Source organism: Panthera onca, chromosome A3, assembly GCF_046562875.1.
Source record: "Panthera onca isolate mPanOnc1 chromosome A3, mPanOnc1 haplotype 2, whole genome shotgun sequence".
NCBI classification, from domain to species: domain Eukaryota; kingdom Metazoa; phylum Chordata; class Mammalia; order Carnivora; family Felidae; genus Panthera; species Panthera onca.
The window spans coordinates 80506575-80527609 of record NC_138341.1 but is presented as its reverse complement, the minus strand read 5'-3'; the positions used below and the strand labels follow the sequence as shown (position 1 = coordinate 80527609).

Below are 21035 nucleotides of genomic sequence, written 5' to 3'. Positions count from 1 at the left end.
CCTTTATTCCACGCTCACAGCTCGTAGCCTGGGGAGCGGGCGGCCGGGGGAGCACTCCGGGATCTGTTGCTCCGTGTTGTCACGTTGAAGAGCTGCTGTAGGTAAATCGCCGCTAGAAGCAGTTTAATTCTCGTTGCGGGTTTCTTAAAAATCCCATTGGCTGCTTCAGCATCCCTCTTATCCCCCCACCCCCGGCTCCTAAATGTTTTCACCCAGCCCTATTCAGGTGGTAAAATTACTGCCCTCATATTCCTGGAGGAACTTGTGTTATGTTTAATATTTACGGGAATGAACAGCTGCGGGAACAAGCATATTAACTGCACTCTGTTCTGCCTCTGGTAATTTTTTTTTTTTTGCTTTAATTCAGTAAAGAGTTCACATGTGTCTAAAACTGCAAGTGGTGTGCACATGAATATGCAATGTACAATTTTAAAGCTAAGCTGCTTTAAGATTTATAGATTGTACAGATGATATGTGGATTATTTCAGTGATTTGGGCTTCTGGTGACTTTGATCTTTCTGAAGCCAGGTGTAACAAACTAAACTGGACACAAAGCAAGTGCATTATCGAGCAGTTTCTTATACAAGATCCGGTGGAGGATGAGTAGCTCTGCATAATGCTGCTGCTTGTAAAATACACAACGATGGGCCCTATTGTAATAAAACTTTTATATATTACACTGGAAACTTCAAAGAGCCAGTGCAGAAAGAATATGAAACACGTTATTACTCTATAAAAGTTGCTAATTACTGTCTTGTTGCTCCTGGGGTTATTTCAGCCTTTCATTTACAGATACCTATTATTTTACAGGTTTACATTTAGAAATGTTGGTTTCTGGCACAAATTCATTAGGTTTCTAGATAGAAACTGTGCTTTAAATGACTTTTGCTTTTAAAAGATAGTTTTTGAGTCAAAGGGAAGAACTTACTGTTTTGGCATGTTTTTATGGTGCTTGTCAGCTTGCTGACTCAAATTGAAGCCCCCTCATGACTTTCATAAGTACTGTTGTGAAATTACCAGCTATACTCTGTGGGCTTTTCCAGTACAGGGTCTAAGCTTTATTTCTCTTTGCATCCTTAGTTTCCAGCTGGGTTACAACTGGAGCACAGTTACATGTTGCATGTCTATTGCATTAACTTGAAATTTACATTAGCTAGGGTACATGTATTCTTTTTAAAAATGAAAAAACGAAGCATTTTTTAAAAGTTGCTGTACATACAATCAGAATTTAATCAGTGCATGGGTTTATCTTTGGCTTATGAAAACGTGCAGGCTTTCTTGCTTACAATATAGTAGGACAGTTTGGCTTAACTGAAAGAGTGTCTCAAGTTTGCAAATGTAAAGTTTACATTTGATACAGGCTAACATATTTATGATATGTTAAAGATCAATCAAACTACTTGACTATGCATTTCTAACACAGACCTTTTCAGTCATGGATGAATTTTTGCATGGTATTTTCTAACTCAGTGTTATGGTTTATTTTTAAGTTTATAAGTTTTTAAGCTAATGGTTTATTCTTAAGCTTATAAGTAATCCAAAATAACTAACATCGAGTACTTTCTGTGTGTTAAATGTTTTCGTATCCATTGTTTTCTTATTTGAATCTCATAACAATCCTGGAGGTGGTAAGTGGTAGGAGTCCCATTTAGTGGATAAGGAAGTGGAGGCTTTGAATGGTAAAATGACTCCACTGAGACCATAAAGCAAATGACAGTAGAAATTTTAAGTTAACATTGACTGAATGCTTACCATTTATCAGGCTCTAAGTATATTACATGTTTTAGCTCATTTAGCCCTCACAGCCACCTTAGTAACAGCATATACTGTTACTATTCCCATTTTACAGGTTGGGAAATTGAGGATGAGAAAGGTCAGGGGTAACCTGCCCAAGGTCACACATCTATAAGTGGAGCAGCCATATTCGAACCAGCCATTAACTTCTCAAAACTCAGTTTTCTGACCTTAAATCCAGTGTATTTTCTACAGAGCTGCAGATGTCTCCCAGTTCATGAGGGCGGCTCTGAAGTTAATTACAAAACAAAACCTTGATGGACTGGAAGTTAAGGTTCTGTCAAAATATCAAAGAAAGAGAAGGTCAGAGCCCTAAAAGATATTGATCTAAAATTAAAAATCTAAAAACAGAATACCATGATTTGGGAAATTATGCCTGCCCTATGTGAATTAACCTATAAATATCTATAAGTTTAAAATGAATACCACTGAAAACTTCTTTTTTTAATTCATCTTAGAAAGACACCTGTTTTCTTTGGAGAGGCTGGGGGAAAGTACAGGTTAATGGCAAAGGAGAATGGTATTTTAATCCCTAACAATTCTTTCTAACTGGTAGACATTGTTTACCAATAAAACAGATTGCAGTTTGTTAATTGTGACTGTAGCTTTGAACCTGTCTAGTCGTGGCAGAAATTGTCCCCAAATGCCTGTATACACAGTATAAAGAAAAATGTTCAGTATTGTTGAAAAAAATCAATATAGACAATCTCTGTTCAATATTCAAGAACCATCTCCTCGGCCTCTTTGCACCCACTCCCCATACTGTCGAAACACCCATAATTATTTTTCAAAGAGGCCTTTAGGGTCTAAATTATCCAGATAGCTGTTTCAACTTTTCCTTTCAGCCTTACTTAAAGTTGAAAAGGGTAGCCCTAATTTCTACTTCTAATTTCACTTCCCGTGTCTGGTTTGAAGCAGAATCTAACCAAGAGAGAGCTTGGAACAAGGTGAAGGCACTCATTCTGCAGTGGCTCCATAACTTCACTGGGTAGAATTGGACCCCTGAAGAGTTGGGGATTCAGGAAGTTTGTAGGGGCAGAAATTCTGAGGAATAGCATCTCTTTCCAGCCTCCCACTCTCTTCCCCTCTTCCTGTCTGCTCCTTCCTGTTCTCCGCCAGCTTTTGATCAGTCACTGGACATGTAAGCCATTCCTCAGGGCCTTTAAAATAATGACCATCCTTTTTACTAGGTTAACCATTACTTTCACTGCTGTAAGGGATACAAAGATGAGTAAACTGGGTTGTACATGTGATTATCTAATAGGGGAATGATACGAGTATATAAAGGAAAAGGAGGTTTTCAGCACTGGCGATTCAGAAGAGAGAAAGACCATATTTGGGACTGGGGTGGGTGGTAGAGGAGGGAAAGAGGAAAGATTGAGTTTAAAAAAAAAAAAAGGCTTCCATGGAAAAGGTGGCCTTTGAACTAAGCCTTGGAAGATGAATGGGATTTTTACAGATGGTGGGGGTGGGGGTATTGAGAGGACATAGAGGCATCTTGAGCAAAGAAAGAACTTGAACAAAGGCTTTCATGGTGTCTCTGAAAGATCCTTTTATGAATCATGGTGGAATTACCTATACCAAGTATTTTAAAGATGCCAAACTTTTGTAATTATGAGGTAGTTTCAGTGAATGGGAAAGTGTTCCAAATGAACTTAGTAAAAAAATTGTATTTAATCTTCCTTTAAATATAAAACATTTTAGTTATTGGGGAGAAAGTCTGTCAAAATATAATAGAAATACTCAGATTTCTCTGTACTACTCCCCTCGCCGTATCCCTCCCCACCCCACCATAGGTTCACATAGGCCAGAATCCATTTACTTTTATTCAAATAGGCATTATACTTTATATTCTTTCAGATTGGAACCTTTGAAGTTGTGATAAATGGATTGTTTCATACTCATCAATTTGTTTGTTCAGTAAGCATTCACAGAGTATTAGACATTACTATATGATAGGTACTATAGAACAGTGGCTTTCAAACGTTTTACACCATGATGACTCACAGTAATAAACACATTTAACATTGCAACCCTTTGTGCGTACACATACACATAACTGAAATAAATAATTGTCACAAAATAACACTTATCCTTACTATGTGTGATGCACTTTTTTTTTTTTTTTAATTTTTTTTTTTTTAACGTTTATTTATTTTTGAGACAGAGAGAGACAGAGCATGAACGGGGGAGGGGCAGAGAGAGAGGGAGGCACAGAATCGGAAGCAGGCTCCAGGCTCTGAGCCATCAGCCCAGAGCCCGACGCGGGGCTCGAACTCGCGGACCGCGAGATCGTGACCTGAGCTGAAGCCGGACACTTAACCGACTGAGCCACCCAGGCGCCCCGTGTGATGCACTTTGATATTTTCTATTTTATTTCCATTCTATTAAAAATTTTTTTGTCCGTCTGTCCATGGGTTGAAAACCTCTTGCACCCCCATGTTCCAGTGGGGGAGGGGAGTGAAGCAGAGCCCCTAACAACACAGGGATGCTTCCCAGTCGAACCTGCTGACATATTTGGTTCTCTTCAAATCAACTGCCAGCGGACATGCCCAAGCCATGGCTTCATCTATGCCTCCTTTAGTTAGGCTTCCCAGGCCCTGTATAGTGTCAGAAAACTGCTCCAGATTCCTGATCTTGACCCTCAGGTACCTTGACCCTTTCTTACCTTCCTGGAAAAGCAAACATTTTAAGGCCTACCGCTATCCCTGTTGTTGGCTCTTAGTGTCAAAGCAGTTCACCAGAACACAAAAGGCAGAAGGAGAGGTGCACACAGGGACCCTCCACATTCTGTCTGCAGGGTGATGGGTAGAGAGCAGGCCAGTTGGTTGTGCTCATTGTCCATGGCCCTAAGCGGCTGTATGGTTCGCAGCAGTGCTTGTCTTTAGTTGAGAGCCCAGAGCATACCCACAGCTTGGGAAAGGTCTCAGCACGTGAGGGGATGAAAATATTTCCCTAAGTGGTTTTCAGGGCTAGGGCCCGTGGGCTGCAGCCTCGAAGAGGGCTGGTTGCCTGGGTGCAGGAGGTAGAGAGGTGTTGATGGGAAGCAGTAGAGCACTGGGGGCAGGGAGTTGAGTGCTGCATCCATTTGTGAGAAGCATCAGCCTGGCTGTGGGTAGGTGTGTTTTGGAGAAAACCAGGTGGGAAGACTGGTTGATGCCTGGTGTTGGAGTTGAGGACTCAGGCTTGGCTGGGGGCCACACTGTTACCAGAGAGGATGTGAACTGGGTGTGCGGATGAATTTTAACCAAATGTCTTTTGATGACGATGAAGATGAGTATTGTGTGTGGGGAAATGATTCCTTCCTGTGTTCCAGATTCTCTTTTGTGAAAATGTAGGAGGGTTATAAAATGCTAGGAATCTATTTTGGGAAAATGTCCCTGTGAACCAGAATGGGTCTAATCAATGACACTTCAGATGTAGCAACTTGTACAAAGCCCTTTGGCATATTGTTGGTTAGCATCGGAGTCAAATTAAGAAAAAAAATAACCTCAAAAGGAATGCAAGATTTTTTGTGTATAAATGGAATTTTTAACCTGGAAGAAGTTTGCCTGTTTAAATTTTCTGTATTTTGAAAACGAAGCCTTGGTAGCAAAATCAAGGCCATAAAAGACAATTTTAATATCATTTAATGGTAACATAATGTTTCCTTGTTTTATTTCAAAGTGAAATCCATAAAATTTATTTTAAATGTTGCCTGTTCTCTTTTGTCTGGGAATTTAATTGAGGTTTCTGAATTCAGCTGGCTCCAACCTTGCTTTCTGTTTGGCCCTGGGCAGCTCACGATTTTTCTCATTTCCTATTCTCAGTCTTGGTTTAATCACTTATAAAATGACAGCACTTATACTGGCCTACCTCATAAGGTTGTGATGTTAAGTAATAAAAGTGTCAATTGCTTTGTGAATGCCAAATGTAGTTCTTTTAATACCCTTCGCTTCCTTAAAAAGTCTCTTTATCATAAACAAGGAAGGATACAGAAAGGCCACATTGGGTCAGGTCATCCATCTGGTACAAAGTTCTCTCTCCAGCAATGGGATCCAGGGACATTTTAGAGTGGAGGTTGGTTGGTAGTTTTTTCTTAGTTGTATATCATAGTCTAGCAGACAAATACACCCTTACTTGTGGTTGTACTAACATATGTAGATATATTAACCATTACATAATCTTTGATGTTTCACTGAGAATGTATTGAATTACCACCCATTACATCAAATGACTTCATTTGGCACTGTGGGTCTCATTAAATTATGTCAGGCTAATCATAATTTAGTTTCAATAGAAACAAAATACACAGTTATTACCAGGGTAAGAGGACACCGCACCATCCAAGAAACTAAATGGGTTTAGTCTGCATAAACTAACCCCTGGGGACATGACAGGGGCCCTGGAGGGGTTGAGGGAGTTTTACTGGGAAGCGGGCATAGAGTTGTTCTGGGTTATGTAAGGGCACCAGTAAGTTCAGGGGGTATGAGAGTATCTAAAGGGGATGTGACCCGGCTGTCTTAGGGTAACAATTACCTGTCTGTAGGAGGCTTATAGATGCTCTGCCCGCTACTCTATAGAAAAGATTCCTGGGTATGTGGACCAGCAGCAGTAAGTTGTCTGAGTTCTTCCAACTTCAGAATCTGTGATCATTTCCATCATAGGAGAGCGGGAATCAAAGTATAGAAGTCATTAATTTTCCCTTGTGTATTTTCCCTTTGTAATTTCTCCACTCACATGTGGAGGATGGCATAGAGGGTACTTAAACTTCTTCACATAATTTCTTCCCAGGGGGCTCATTGTTAGCTGAGGTAAACAAAAAGGACTGTAATTTGAAGACCACTCTAACATAACAACTCAGCTTAGAGTTATGTGTTAACTTGATGCTGAAAATAAGTTTAATTTTACTTTTTTATGGACAGGAAATTAGTTTTCAGAAATCCTCTGGAGTGCTGTAATATGAATCTGTTAGTCTTGGTTAAATCTTTGTTGTCATACCTGTACTGTTTACCTGAGTTATGAAGTGACAGAACAAATTTTATGTCAATGTTCATTGAAATGTTAATTAGTTATCTGGCAGTTTAGATAGAAAAAGCCTTTACTCTAGTGGATCATCACCGGTTCTGGGAAATAATCTGGTTTTGTTTTCCAATTTCAAGATATATTTGTTTTTCTATAAAATATATCTTGAGGAAGAAAAGACCCAGCGCTTAGAAAACTATTTTGAGAACACAGGTCAGCGTACTTAACTGTCACCCAGGCCAGTGCTTCTCAGACATTAATGTGCCTTCAAATAACTTAGGGATCTTGATAAAATATATATTATGACTTAATAGGTCCAGGGTGAAGCTATGATTCTGCATTTAAAAAGAATCTCTTTTAACATACTACATATTCTTTTTATTTGAGGGGAGGGGTTGTATAATAACAGTACAATTCCATAATGCCAGGAAGTTACATTCAGATGCAGCATTTATTTTATTTTTGTGGGTCTTTATAATACAATTTTGATGAGTGAGGGGGTGGTTAATTGTATCCTAGTGGGGATAAAGTGGTAAATAAACATAAAAGCCTAAGTAAACAAAGTTTGTAATAAATAGGCTAATCACTTTTTATAGCATTACAGTTGTTGTTAGTCCTTCGAAGGCTGGGTCCTTCTGCATCAAGAATGAATGCTCAGAGTAGCTGGATACAGAATCTTACACTTCTGGATTTGTCAGGGAATCTCAGTCCTTCCTGTGGGTGCCCAGGACTCAGACCACATGTCTGCCTTCTCTCCCAAGCCATTCTCTCTTTGGGAGGGAATTGGGGATGCAGGGTGCAGATTGGAGGCGGGTTGGCAGTGGTGGGGGAGAGGGGAATGACTGCACAACCCTGTGGCCAGGATTACAAATTGCAACTTTCCTAGTGTCCTGGGAGAAATCAAAACTCAAGCTCCAAGTGGAACCAAGGGTAAGTCTCAGACACCTCACATGGGAACCTTCTATCTGATTGCTGCCAACTACTGTCTCCCTCAGCCCTGACCAGAGTGCCCTCCTGAGTCCATCCAGTGGGCAGGCATAGCTGCCGTTCCTAGGCTTAATTTTCCAATCCTATTTCATTAGAAAAATAAGTGCAGATAGGAATGATTATGTGAGCAAATATAACACAGTTGACTTTGAATGTGCTGTCAGGTTGGCAGGAAATTTATTTACTTTATCTTCTTAATGAGAGAGAGAGAGAGAGAGAGAGAGAGAGAGAGAGTGTGTGTGTGTGTGCGTGTGCATGCCATTCTCTGAAATGGTGCAGAAGACTGTTGCTGATTAAGAGCAAGCCACACTGGGTGTAAACAATTGTGACTATTTCAGATTTGGAAAAGAAAGCTGATTTTAAGGAATGGTAGTGACCAGTTCAAATCTTGCAGCCTTGGGACACATGCGAACCCACAGAGGAAGTGCTCACAATAGCTTTTAGCCCAATTGTTTGTGGCAAGACTCCTCATTTCTACTTTTAGTGGCCATGATGCTGCCTTATACATCATAATCCAGTATGCTGACTAATTTTGTTTAATAATTTCTTTTAATTATGCAACATTATATTCCTCTAATTTAACTTTTCTCTCAGGTTGGGGGGAGGTGAGGGAAACTATTTCCCTCAAGCATGAAGATAGGTCAGGCCCATAATAAGGAAGGCAAGTGTTTGGTTATTGCTTTGGTTTGTACTAGTATTACCAAATTAATGTATTTTCTTTTACACGAGAGAAAACACTATTTATTGCCTATCAGTATATGGTACAAATCACAGAATAGTCAGGTGATTTAGACAACTCTCAACAAAACAAAACAAAAACAAAAAGGACTCAGAGTCAGCTGTTTGCTCTGTTGGGTCCTAAGAAGAAATACCCAGGAGTTCCTTAAGAACAAAAAAGCAGCTGATGATGGTCAGCTAAATTCTGAACTTTGGTTACATTATTCAGGCTTTTGGCCTTGACTGAGAAGATAGCCATCGGCATGGCCCTCCCTACTTGCTCCCTTTCATACCAACCGTATTCCATGGCAGAGAGCATACTGGTGTCATTTTTCAGAACTGAGCAGGAAAATGCTGTTGGAATTTGAGGACTTTACCTCAGGCTGAGAGGTCTGTATCTTCAAGGGCCATGGACTCTGCAGCTCACTGAAATAGAGGCTCAGGATCCATAGTGTTTTGGTCCATCCACTTTCTGAAATGTCCTGCCGGGTCCTCTCCTGGTCTGCAGCAGTGGTGAAAATGAGGATTCACCTTGTGGGAGGGTGGGACCCTTTGAGCAAAATCTCTGAGCTGTCTGTTTTCCTGAGGAAATAGGTAGCAGCATCAGCAGTAATGGGAAAACCATATTATTCCAACCGACATCCATATGGAAGAGCCTTCTCTTTTTGATGTAAAATCAAATGGTGTAATATTTTCCTGTGGTATACCAGTTGTACCTCTGGCTGTGTAACTCTGTAGGATGAAGCCTTTGACCTACCCTGCGTTGTCCGGGCTCAGGTTAGGGTGATGCAGATAAAGTCCATGCTGTGTCTGAGCACCAGACACATCTGCTGCTGCAGGGTATTCGGAGCGTGGGACAGATGTTGCGTGCAGAGCCTGCTGCGTCCTCAGAAGTGTGTCCATGTGTAGTGCAGGGCTGCTTAGCTGGTACCACATGGACTCTCCTATTTCTGTTCCTTTCATTGAAGATAGGTCCTTCTCCAGAATATGGCATGACTTCTTCTGAGAACTAAATCTTTAAGGTGACTTTCCTTTAGAGTGTTTTGTTCTGTTTTTGATAAGTAGATTTTAATCTTTTAGTATGAGCAGAATACCTGAGAAAAGTCTCTTGTGGGAGAGCTGGCGTATTTTACCTGCTACCTAGCCACCTTCTCCCTCCCTCCCTTCAGCTTGAATGAATACTCCAAGGCTGAGTTAACAAGTTCTTAGTATGGAAATTAAATATTTATAGTCTAAAAAGGAAGTATGGTATTTTAGTTTCTAATATTTAGGTAGATAATTAGTTACATAAATTAGTTTCTATTCTTTTCCTTACTCTTATCCCTCAGCATGACAAAAGTAATATTTTAAAGTCCTAGAATATAATATACAATAATGTAACACAGTATAGATACTTTAAGCTGCTCTTTGTAACTTTCTTCCTCTAGATTTATAGGTTTCTGGGTTGAGATGAGCAGCCATTTATTGAACCATACACAGAAGTGAATAGACCACTTTTCTAGCCCTTGATGTGTTTATACTTTAGCCTGGAACAGATTATTTCAAATAATCTCAGTAGAGTTTTTATATGCTCTAATCGGGAATCCTGTGGAGTACATAAAAGGGTACCCTACTCAGTGTGGAGTTTTAGGGAAGATTCCTGGAGAAAATGACATCTAATTTGAGTTTTATAGGATGAATAGGAATTAGGCTGGGAGTAGGGTGAATGTGGGTGGGTACAATGGTGCAAAGAGTGAGCAAAGGCACAAAGGTGGAAAGTAGCATGTTGTGAACAGCAGTGAATGCAGATACGTTACAGTTCTGAAGCATTCAAGATGAGGAGTAGCAGGAGAGGAACTGGGGGAGAGGAGCCCCGGGAGCCAGGCCTTTGAGGGCCTTGCTTGGCATTCAGAGAGTTTGAACATTTTCTATTAGATGATAGTCTGCTATTGAGGGTTTTGAGCAGGAGAACAAAATGGTCACATTTTCTTTTTGTTTTTATTTGTAGAAGGCATTGTCCATGGATGAGTCTGGTGCCTCTGAGGGGCCACATCTGAAGGATCAGGAGGTCAGTCAGGGAGTGCTGGCTGCCAAGGCTCAGCCAATGAGGATGGTGGGGAGGAGGCAGCGGAGAGGTGTTTAGGAGATTACATTGGCAGAATTTGCTGACTGACTAGACAGATGAATCAGGGAGGATGAAGGACCAAAGATGCTTTTAGAATACTTAGCTTGTGTGATGAGGTAGGGAATAGAAGAGGAGGAGCAAGCTGAATGGAGAAAGATGAAGTGGTTGGATTTAAATATGTTGCATTTGAAATGCCTTTGGGCCATCCAGGTAGAATTGCCTGTAGAAAGTTTGTGGTTCAGAAGGTTAGGACAGAAATAAAGATTCGGGAGTTATCAGCATACAGGTATAGATGACATCTGTGGTTTGGGCAAGATTATCCAGGGAGAGAGGAGAAAATGAGAATTAAGCTGAGGACCCAGAGGGGTAGTGGGAGGGAAAGCAGCCCTTGAAGGAGGTTGAAAAGAAATGGTTGGAAAGGTAGGAGACCATGAGAAAGTGGCGTCCCAGGTCAACTGCTTTAGAGTAGTCATTTAACATGAGAAGGTTGAGGTGGTTTATGGAGTTGGCAGTGGGGGTGCAAAAAGGAATGAGAGATGTGTAAGGGGTGATTATGAATGGTCTCCTCTTGAAAGGAAAGATGGGGCAAATGAATGGAGGCATGTCTCAGAGAAGGAACAGGGCAGGCTTGGCCAGGCCCAGAATAAGAGGAAGAACGTGTGGGTGGTTATAGATGTAGATACAATGGGGGTGGTGGGTGGAGACTTTTTAAAAACGTATCTGTGAGAAAAGGAAGTTTCAGGGCATGGAACCATAGAGAAGAAGATAGTATTGAATATTAGACTCTTAAATGTAAATAATAAATGTTTCATAGATAGTTTTGAACACATGACTAATGAATGAAAAGTCTGCATAAGCCACTTTAGCATAAATCTATGTCATACCATCTGTAATTTAATTAGAATGTTTTTTAAAGTAATTTTGATTCAGAAGTAATTGGATGAAGCTACATAGCCAGGAAAAAAATTGTAGATTTTTTCTAATTGAAGACTGTTTAAAATGGATTTTTAAAAATTGTTTTCAAACACACAAGACTGACAGAGTCCGATGCCTTAGGATGTTGTTCTGACATAAAATGGCTGTATCTCCTTAGAAAGGTACCTTGACCTCCTATCTCAACTTTAACCCATACCCATATGATTGCTGCCCAGTTTTGGACTTAGAATGACCTCAGATTCTCCAGCTGGATGACAGCCCACTGTGGTCTGTACAGTGAACCTAAGTGATGTAGTAATTGTTTCTACAGACTTCAGATTTGGGTACTTTTTATTCTTTTGATTCCCTTCTATTATCACTGCATTAATTGCTGCTACAGAACATAGGATAGTTTTACATCAAATTGCCTGATTCTGGCAAACCAAGAGATGAGTCATTACATATTTCTTTCATACTGAATTGTGAAATCAACATTCCTTAAAGGTTGTTTATGACATCTCTCAGGTTTGTCTACTTACAGATAAATTAAAATGACAAAGTGGGTTAGATGCTAGGGTTGTAGTTTGTTTTAGTCAGCTTTTGTCAGGCGATGCTGTGGTAATAACCCCTGGATCTCAGTGGTTTACAATCTCAAAGTGTAATTCTTAGCCATATTACGTGGCAGTTGAAGGTCAGCTGTGCCCTAGTGTGTTTTCTTCATTCTGGGACTTAGGCTGACAGAGTGCACCTTTTTGGAACATGCCATCCGCTGGGTGGAGGGAATAAAGGAGCTTTTGCTGGATGTGGAATACTGTCATATGGCTCCCGTTTCATTGGCCTAATCAGTCATAAGCCCAAGCATGACATTGGTAGGGAGGGCAAAGATTCTCTTTTAATAAAACAGCACTGTCAGTCACATGGCAGCCAGCAGGAAGGCATAGCCTTGTAAAGGGAGGCAATGAAAAATTGAAAACAATGATATAGTCTATTATGCAATTCATCAGTATTTTGTTGTTGTTGTTGACACTGTTAATTAGTATTTTTAAATTAAAGGAAAATAGCAAGATTCAGAAAAGAGCTCCCAGAATTGTCTGGTAGCATATTATAAAAGTTTTCTGTCTTTTGGTCTATGGTTTTCTTTTTATTGGAATTTTTCACCTTTTTTGAATTTACATTGCAAAAAGAGTACCTGATGAAAAAAAGTTAGTGAAATGCTTTTATCCAAAGAGGCAAAGTTTCCATGTTACTGGCTTTACAATATTAGGGAAATTATTTTTGAAAGCATGTGTGTAATATTTTATTTTTAAGCAATTTGCCTTTATCATGTATGGTGTAAAATATTATTATTCGATTATTATGTCCAGGTTCTTAATAACTTGACTTTGCTTGCCACTTACTAATTAGAATCAAATTGTGAATGAAGAGTAAAATCCATGTATAAATTGAAAGGGAATCAGGGAATAAACTATCTGATTTACAGAAAAGAAAAGTTGCATCCATGTTTTCTTTAACTAAAGCTTTGCTTATAACTTGAGCCTGGTTTTGATTTTTTTTTTAAACAAATTTAGACAACAAAAGAAGATGTCGTAACCTACAAATATAGAGGGGATGAGAATTGTCCATTGATGTGAGTGAATGAATGTTTCTTTATTGAGGTTCTGAGGGTAAAGGGTATGAAAGAAATTTCTTGGAACCTAGCAGGACCTCTCAGGGCTTAGGCTTATTCTTGGTTCAATTTATGCCTTACAGATTTTAGAGTAGGCTAGGTCTGTATTCAAATCTTCAAAAAAGAAATAAAGGTAATGCTTTTCTGCAACAGAGACCAATTTTCCTTTCTGTATATGTTTGATTTATGTTACCTAAGAAGCATGTTCAATACTGTTGGAATAAAATACCACTTCTATGTTAATTTTAATGAAGTTGAAGAAGGAAACAGTCTACACCAATATTGTGAAGTGCTTGATGGTGTTTAAAATCTCTGGGAGGCTGGACCAAAGTAAGAATATAAACTAAATAAGAGAAAATGTAGTCATTACTTTCTAGTTTGTATGAGCACCAAGATGCAATATTTTGAACTAATTGCAAGTGCTATAAAGTGCTTTGAAGAAAACCCATTAGAAGAAAAGTAACTTGAATAGATTAGTATTCTTTAGTGAGCCTGGCAGAATTTCTTTCGTTGCTTCAAAATCTTTTCTGTTTCTTATCACTTAACTTTCTTGGCCTACAAACAAAAGTATCTTTCCCTTCATATTTTCCATAATTGTGTGTATACCAGGAAACACTTCTTTTAACCAAATATTACGTATAGTTTTAAAAGCGAAAAATAGGGGTGCCTGGACGGCTCAGTTGATTAAACATCCCACTCTTGATTTCCGCTCTCATGGTGGGAGGATGGAACCCCATGTGGGGCTCTGGACTGAGCATGGAGCCTGCTTGGGATTCTCTCTCTCCCTCTCTCTCTGCTCCTTTCCTGCTTTCAGGAGTGCGGGTGCACTTGTGTTTCTCTCTCTCTCTCTCTTTCTCTCAAATAAATAAACTTTAAAAAGAAAAGCCAAAATAAATTCTGAATTTTATATTTATATATCTCAGGTTGAGATTAATGAAATTAAAAAGCAAGCTTCTTAGTTGCTAGTATTTGGTGAGGGGATCATAAGTTATTGATACTTTTACTTTCTTTTTCGTGTATGTGTGTGTGTGTATATGTGCGTGTGTGTATTCCTTTGGGTTTTGGATTTTATATGTGCAAGATCATGTCATCCTTGAGTAGAGATAGGTTTGATTCTTCCTTTCCAATCTGAATACCTTTTTTTTTTTTCTTGCCTAGTTGGCATGTTAGAATGTTTATTTTTTTGAGAGAGAGAGAGAAAATGCACATGAACATGTAAGTGGGGGAGGGACAGAGCTAGAGGGAGAGAGAGAATCCCAAGCAGGCTCCGTGTCCAGCCCAGAGTCTGACACAGGGCTTGATCTCACAACCTTGATCTCACAATGGTGAGATCATGACCTGAGCTGAAATCAAGAGTCAGACACGTAACCAACTGAGCCACCCAGGTGCGCTTTGAATGTTTAGTACAATGTTGAATAGCAGTGGCAATAGAAGACATTCATGGCTTGTTCTTGGTCTTAGGGGGAAAGCACTCAGTCAATCACTATTAAGTATGATTTGTTTGTGGGTTTTCATAGATGCCTTTTATTAGGTTGAAGAAGTTCCTCTGTTTTTAGTTTGTTAAGCATTTTTATTATGAAACAGTGATTTTGTCAAGGCTTTAGACATTCTATGGAGGCGACTGTGTGGGTTTTGTTCTTTATTCTATTTATGTGGTCTATTATGTTGACTGATTCTGATATGTTGTAACAACCTTGCATGCCTGGAATATTTCACTTGGTCATGGTATATAATGCTTTAGTATGTTGCTGGATTCATTTTGCCAGTATTTTGATGAATAACTTACTTTTTTGAAAACAGACTTTCTGTCAGTTTATTCTTCAATATTGGAAGTTCATGAGCACTGGAGAGAAAAATAAAGGAATATGACTTTCTTAGGACTTGGCCCCATGGCAATATGGAAACTTCATTTCTACACATACTCTGAATGGCTGTCCTTTAAGTGATAATCAAATTTCAAAATATGCCAGCCTGAGTACTCAAGTTCAGAAGCTTACATAATCATTATCTAAAGAACTTTACCTGGACATATGCTTAAAATCCCACATAGTGTTTTTTCTTATATGACACATTCAGATTTTAGGTCCTGACCCTGTGGAAGTCACGTAAATTTTTCTTTTTAGCTGAGTTTCCTGATTAGTAAAACAGGATTATGAAGAGCAAATAAAATATGGTATGTGAATGTGCTCATAAGATATTATATAATGGTAAGATTCAATTATTTATATTTATATAACCAGGTAAATATAACTATTCAGCACCGGGCACAAATTCAAACAACTTCAAGGGCCAAACAGACCAAGTTAATGTTTGAAGCAGTTACATAATTGGATGTGATGGGGCCTGTGGCCAGTTGGAAACTTTGCAACTTTGCTTTAGTACATTCAAATTCAATGGAAAACAAACAAAATAGAATGAAGAAAGCAAACTCAAATTCCTACTGTCCTGGCCAGACATCACACATCTGCCTGCTCTGTGAGACCCTATTTGGTGACACCCTATTCAGGGATGGAATGTAAAGACCTGGGGTCTAGTTTCATTTCCACCATTGAGGAAATTCTTTTTTATTTTATGTTTATTTTTGAGAGAGAGAGGGAGGGTGGGGAGGGGCAGACACAGCGTCTGAAGCAGGCTCCAGGCTCTGAGCTGTCAGCACAGAGCCTGATCCAGGGCTTGAACTCATGAATTGTGAGATCATGACCTGAGTCGAAGTTGGGTACTTAACCGAATGAGCCACCCAGGCGCCCCTTACCACTGGGGGAATTCTTAACCTCTCCTAGGCTTCATTTTCTCATTTGTAAAATGCAGATGATGTATGCCTTGCTGACCTCCAAGGGCTGCTGTGAGAGGCTTAAGTAGAATCAATGTGAAAGTGACTCAAAAACTATTCAAACCTGTATAAATGTAAGGAAAATTGTTGTTTCTCAGTTTCTAGAAATCTTAACTTTCAGATGATGATACTTGTTAAGAAGGTTTCATAGATAAATGTTGGAAAAACTGCAAAAGGCCAGCTAGAAAAGTCCCCTTTCTATAGAATGAGCTTGGTAATAGATGTAAACCCATTTAATGTATTTTCTAGACTTGAATTGTTACCTGGATCTTGCCATTATCATTATAGTGAAAAGAACCATTGTCTTGTTTTTCTCACCATTACCTTCTATTAGATATGTGAATTATTATGACAGCAAAATAGGCTTCATAATTCTCACAAACCAGATATGTTATTTATAAGGGCTTTCTGTGGTTTCCTTAACAAATAGAGTCAAAACTGGTACCTTTTTTGGTGCCCTAAGATTAGAAAAAGTGATTTCTGCGGTTTTCTGGCTGAAGTCAATCAAATGCTAATATCTTGAAGTCTCTGTAAGAGGTTCTTTTGGAGCAAGATGTAAACCAGCATCTGTATAAAATTGCCAAATAGACCTTCAGCAGTATTTGTGGCTCAGCCTACCAGTTCTCAGTCAGCAAGATATAGTCCTAGAAACTCATGGTCCTAAGTTTATTGAGGTCCTATTAAGTGTGAAGCACTGTGCCAGCTTGGGAACACAAAAGTAATGTGGTCCCTGTTCCAAAGAAGCATGAAGTCTGGTTGGAGAAGCAGTCTCCATGAAGTAGCTCTAGAATCTGGACTCATAGACTATTAGCTTGTCTCGAAGGAGCCCTGGAGGTCATCTCTTCAGCCATTTCCTTCAGTTTACAGCAGAAAAAACTGATGCCTATAATTAAATGCTAATATCTGTGGGATAGTCCAGGTGTTCTCAAATCTAGCTGCTTCCCAGAATCACTTGGGTCTACAGACTCTCTGGGGTGGGGAACCAGGAGTTCACACTGAAGTGCAAAAATCCACAGTCCTGGGGGATTCTGGCAGAGCTAGTTTGCTTAGTGGATTTGGGAATGGTACCAGCCAGGTTGTTAGTGGTTTCGGAATTGAGAGTTTAGGGAGTTCATTGAGAGGCCAAGAAAGGGCCTGATGGGGAGTTTGCATGTTCCAGTAATGGGTGGGTAAGATTGAGGTGACCAAGATGTTGGGTGAGGGTATGGCGTTGGGGATTGCAATGACCAAGGTGATGAGCAAGATGTTTTACATCATGAGTCTCTCTTGGATAGCAAGGTGCTGTAGGAGATTTCATACATTTGCTTCGAAAGAGCTATGACACGTGCAAGACATCTTAAGAGTCACTTTGTTTGTTTGTTTGTTTTGGTCAAGGTTTTAAGAACGTATTTGATTACATTACAGGTAACTACAATCCTAAATTCATTGTATTTGACTAAGCATTTTTTTCTAGTTTGTTACTAATATATGGTTAGTATCTTCATTGGCTTTCCCAAATTGTTTTGAGACAGACATTGATAATTTTGTAAGCTCAATTCCTATATTTTTTGGTAATAAAGTATTTAATATGCAGTGTGCTAATAAATATGTCTGGATAAAGAAGTGTACTATAGACAACCAGTAAAAATGCTAACACTTACAAACTATTCTTTGTTGAAAATAATTCTATTTTCTCAAGAAAGTGATATTTGTGATATTTTAAATATTATTAAGATACATGAAGTTGGACACAGTCTTCATAATAAATAAATGTACTTAACCAGTATGTATAAGATACCACACAATTTCCTTTTTATAAAATGTCCACTTTATATTTACATATATAGTAATTTCATAGTTATGCATTCTGTATGCATTTTATAATTATGTTGATTCCACTGTCAAAATGAAACTGTTTTTGTACTGGAACAGTTCTCCCTAGTCTGTGAGTTGGTTGAAGGCAGTAACCACATAGTAATGATTAAGAGCACGGACTCTGAATCAGATGACCTGGGTTCTTATCACCCTGCTTTGTTGCTTGCTAGCTGTGGGTAACTATTTTGTCAACTGTGAACTCTGGGAAAAAATAATACCTATCACAAAGGATTGGTGTCAGGACTAAGTGAGTTAATCTGTGTAAAGTGCTTTAAAGTTATTTAGTTAATGCCTCTCGTTTTATACATTGAGGAATCAAGGGTTTATTCTAAGAACTTGCTCAAGATCATTAAAAAATGAAAACCAAGACCAGAACCCAGACCTACCTGATTCCCAGGCTAGGCAAGAAGGGAAGAAAGTTGCTTCTCTCTGAAGCACTTTCTTCAGTGTTTTGTCACCTGGTCTGGCTCTCTCTCAGTCCCTCTGGCCCTCCCCCCCACCCCATGCCAAACTCTCATCTCTCTTCTCAATCCCATTCTTCCTCTCTTAGCCCTGTAAAGCCGTATTCTTACCCTGGAGGTCAGGGAAACCCCAACATCATATGCACATTTTTCTTTTTGTCTTTTCTGAGAAGAGAGCCTACAGCTTTAATTAGGCTCCCCAAAGCATCTGTGACCCCACTTCCTTGAGAGTGGAAGTGGCTCTAGCAGCAGCAGGTTTCCATTATGAGCAGAAGCTGAGGTGGCTGGAGAAGTATAAGAACTGCATTCCTTTGTTAGTGTTTCCAGCTGCAGAGGAAGGAGTGGGTACTAATAGGGATGCTGGGCAGAGCCATTCTGCCAGGCTACAGGGATTTTATCATGAATACACTGTCAAATCTCTTCTTGGCTATGTGAACAAGTAGGAAGCTTGGAGCTCTACAGCCAGAGCATAAAGACAATGCAGGCCATGGTTTGGAAAGCAAGCCTGTAAGAACTCAGAGCCTACAGGGCCCTCTCTTCCTCTGTCACTTCCTTATGGCATCGTGGGAGTCCAGTGGCTTACATTTGCCTTCATTACAAATGAGCTGATTGACCTGAACTTTCTCACAGTGGTGCATAACTGCTAAAAGAAAAATTCTGCTGTTCTGTGTTTAAAATAAAATTAAGGGACCAATGTTGTGTATAAGGACTTAGGAGTTCAAATGCATTTTGATATTGTAAGAACCATTTTACAAGAATGCATATCACCTTACATGCCAAAGGCTTTTCAAGTTAATTGTAGTTTGAGTTACCCTACAGGTTACTACTCAGTGCTAAAATTGTGACCAAATAGCTTCAAATGTCCCTTTTGCTGTTACAAGGTAGCCCAACATTTTTTCCTTCATTATGCAATATTTAAATGTATCACACAGCAGCTTTACCATAACTGATGGCAACGCACTTTTTATAGCAGTGGCAGGATCAAGGACTTTTTAATATAGTCTGGCTAGACACCAAGAGTACAGAAGTGATCCATTTCTTCCCTGGCAGTTAGGTGGAAAACAGGGCATGTTGGGGGCATTTAGTTAAACATGGCCAGACAGGAGGGCTTTATCAGGATGAAAGTCTTTTGCCAAGTATGTGTGATAATGCCAGGGTTAGCTTTGGGACTTTGGACCTGATCTATATTTAGCATCCAGAAACCACCATGGGGCTGTCATTGGTTAGGAGTTTCCAGTCACAGTTCTTTGTTAAAGTTAGGTAATTTAGTTCATGTAGGACAGTGGTGTACTGTTTGTTCTAAAGTTTGTTAGTTCACTCATTAATTTATTGATATTTCAACATATCTGTTTTTCCTGACAATAGGTTTACTTCTAGGACATTTGTAGAAGGATCTGAATCATTTTTCATGAGAGAAACTCATAATGAAAACATAAGAGCAAGAAAACATTAGAGAGCTTATAAAGTTTCACAAACCTTCTTAAAGAGCTTTCCAAGGAAACAGTTATTAAACATTACTAAATCAAGGAAAGAAATGTCAATAGGAATTTCCTTATTTAAATGAATTTTCAAAAAACCCCTCACATACACAAGATCTTTCTGTTATGTTACATTTCTTTTCCCCCCCAGTAGACATATTTATGTCTCACACAGGTTGCCTGTTGACTGGTATGGGAGAGCTGCTGAGCACTGAAAGTCAAATGTGGGCTTAACTTCTGACCATGCCACTCACTACAATCTGGTTTTTTATTTCTGTATCCATAAAGTTTGGGTGATGATTCTGTCCTGTCTACCTCATGGGGTTGTGTAAATATTAAATGAATGAACAGTGACTTACTCTCAGCACCCAATAAATTATAACTATTTTTCCCCCAAAGATTCTGTGCTTCTGAAGGTGAATCAAAGTCAACTGTGTGGAGGTCCTATTCCTAATCAAAGTTTTCTCTCCTCTCCTTTTGTCTGTGAATTTAGAACATGGGTGGGAGATGGGCCAACAGTAAGAGAGGTGAGAGAGGCAGTGGAGGCCACTGGAAATTTAGGCAGGTGGAACGAAATGTGAGGACTCAACAGAACCTATCCGTTGGAGGAACTCACTAGGTAAGCAGGTGGTCACTGAAGTTGTGGGGATTTTTATTTTGTTTTTCTAGCTCTGTTTGATGTGGCCACCCAGGGACTTTCCTGTCTCTAGATCTGAATAAAGGGGAGAAAATTGCTTTTAGGCAGAATCTACTTGCTATAATATAGGGACCACCTCATGGCTAGAGAGAAAACAGGCCTCAGAATCAGGATCTTTTCTTGCATAGAAACCTAATCATGCCCCTTCCTGAAGCAGTTTACCTGATTGTACTTGCGGATTGTGGGCTTGACTCACTCTTTCATTGGCTCTGCCTCCTGCAGTAAACTTAGGCGTATAAGGTCCATTCTTTCTGTGCTTTTGGACTGCCATTCAGGCTGCATTGCTGGTTTCTGCAGGTGTCTGCTGTTACCTGACTTTTTAGCTGCCTGCTCAATCCTCATTATAGCTTCTGGATAACCACTCAATCTGCTCCTAGCCCAGAAAAAGCCCCACCTTTGGTTCCCAGCCTTGTGTTGATCATCACCCTGGGTTTCTGTAGAGCTCTTCCCTTTTGGAGAAGTACAGACTTCAATGTCCAGGCCCTTTGGCAGCACCCTGGGGCAGGGAGCAGCATTTATGTGTTTTGC

General features: G+C 39.6%; 1 protein-coding gene across 4 annotated transcripts in view; it reads left to right on the top strand.

The window, feature by feature from the left end:
* AFF3 (ALF transcription elongation factor 3) overlaps window positions 1-21035 on the top strand; it is a 571024-nt gene that overhangs the window by 42812 nt on the left and 507177 nt on the right. The window lies entirely within an intron of this gene.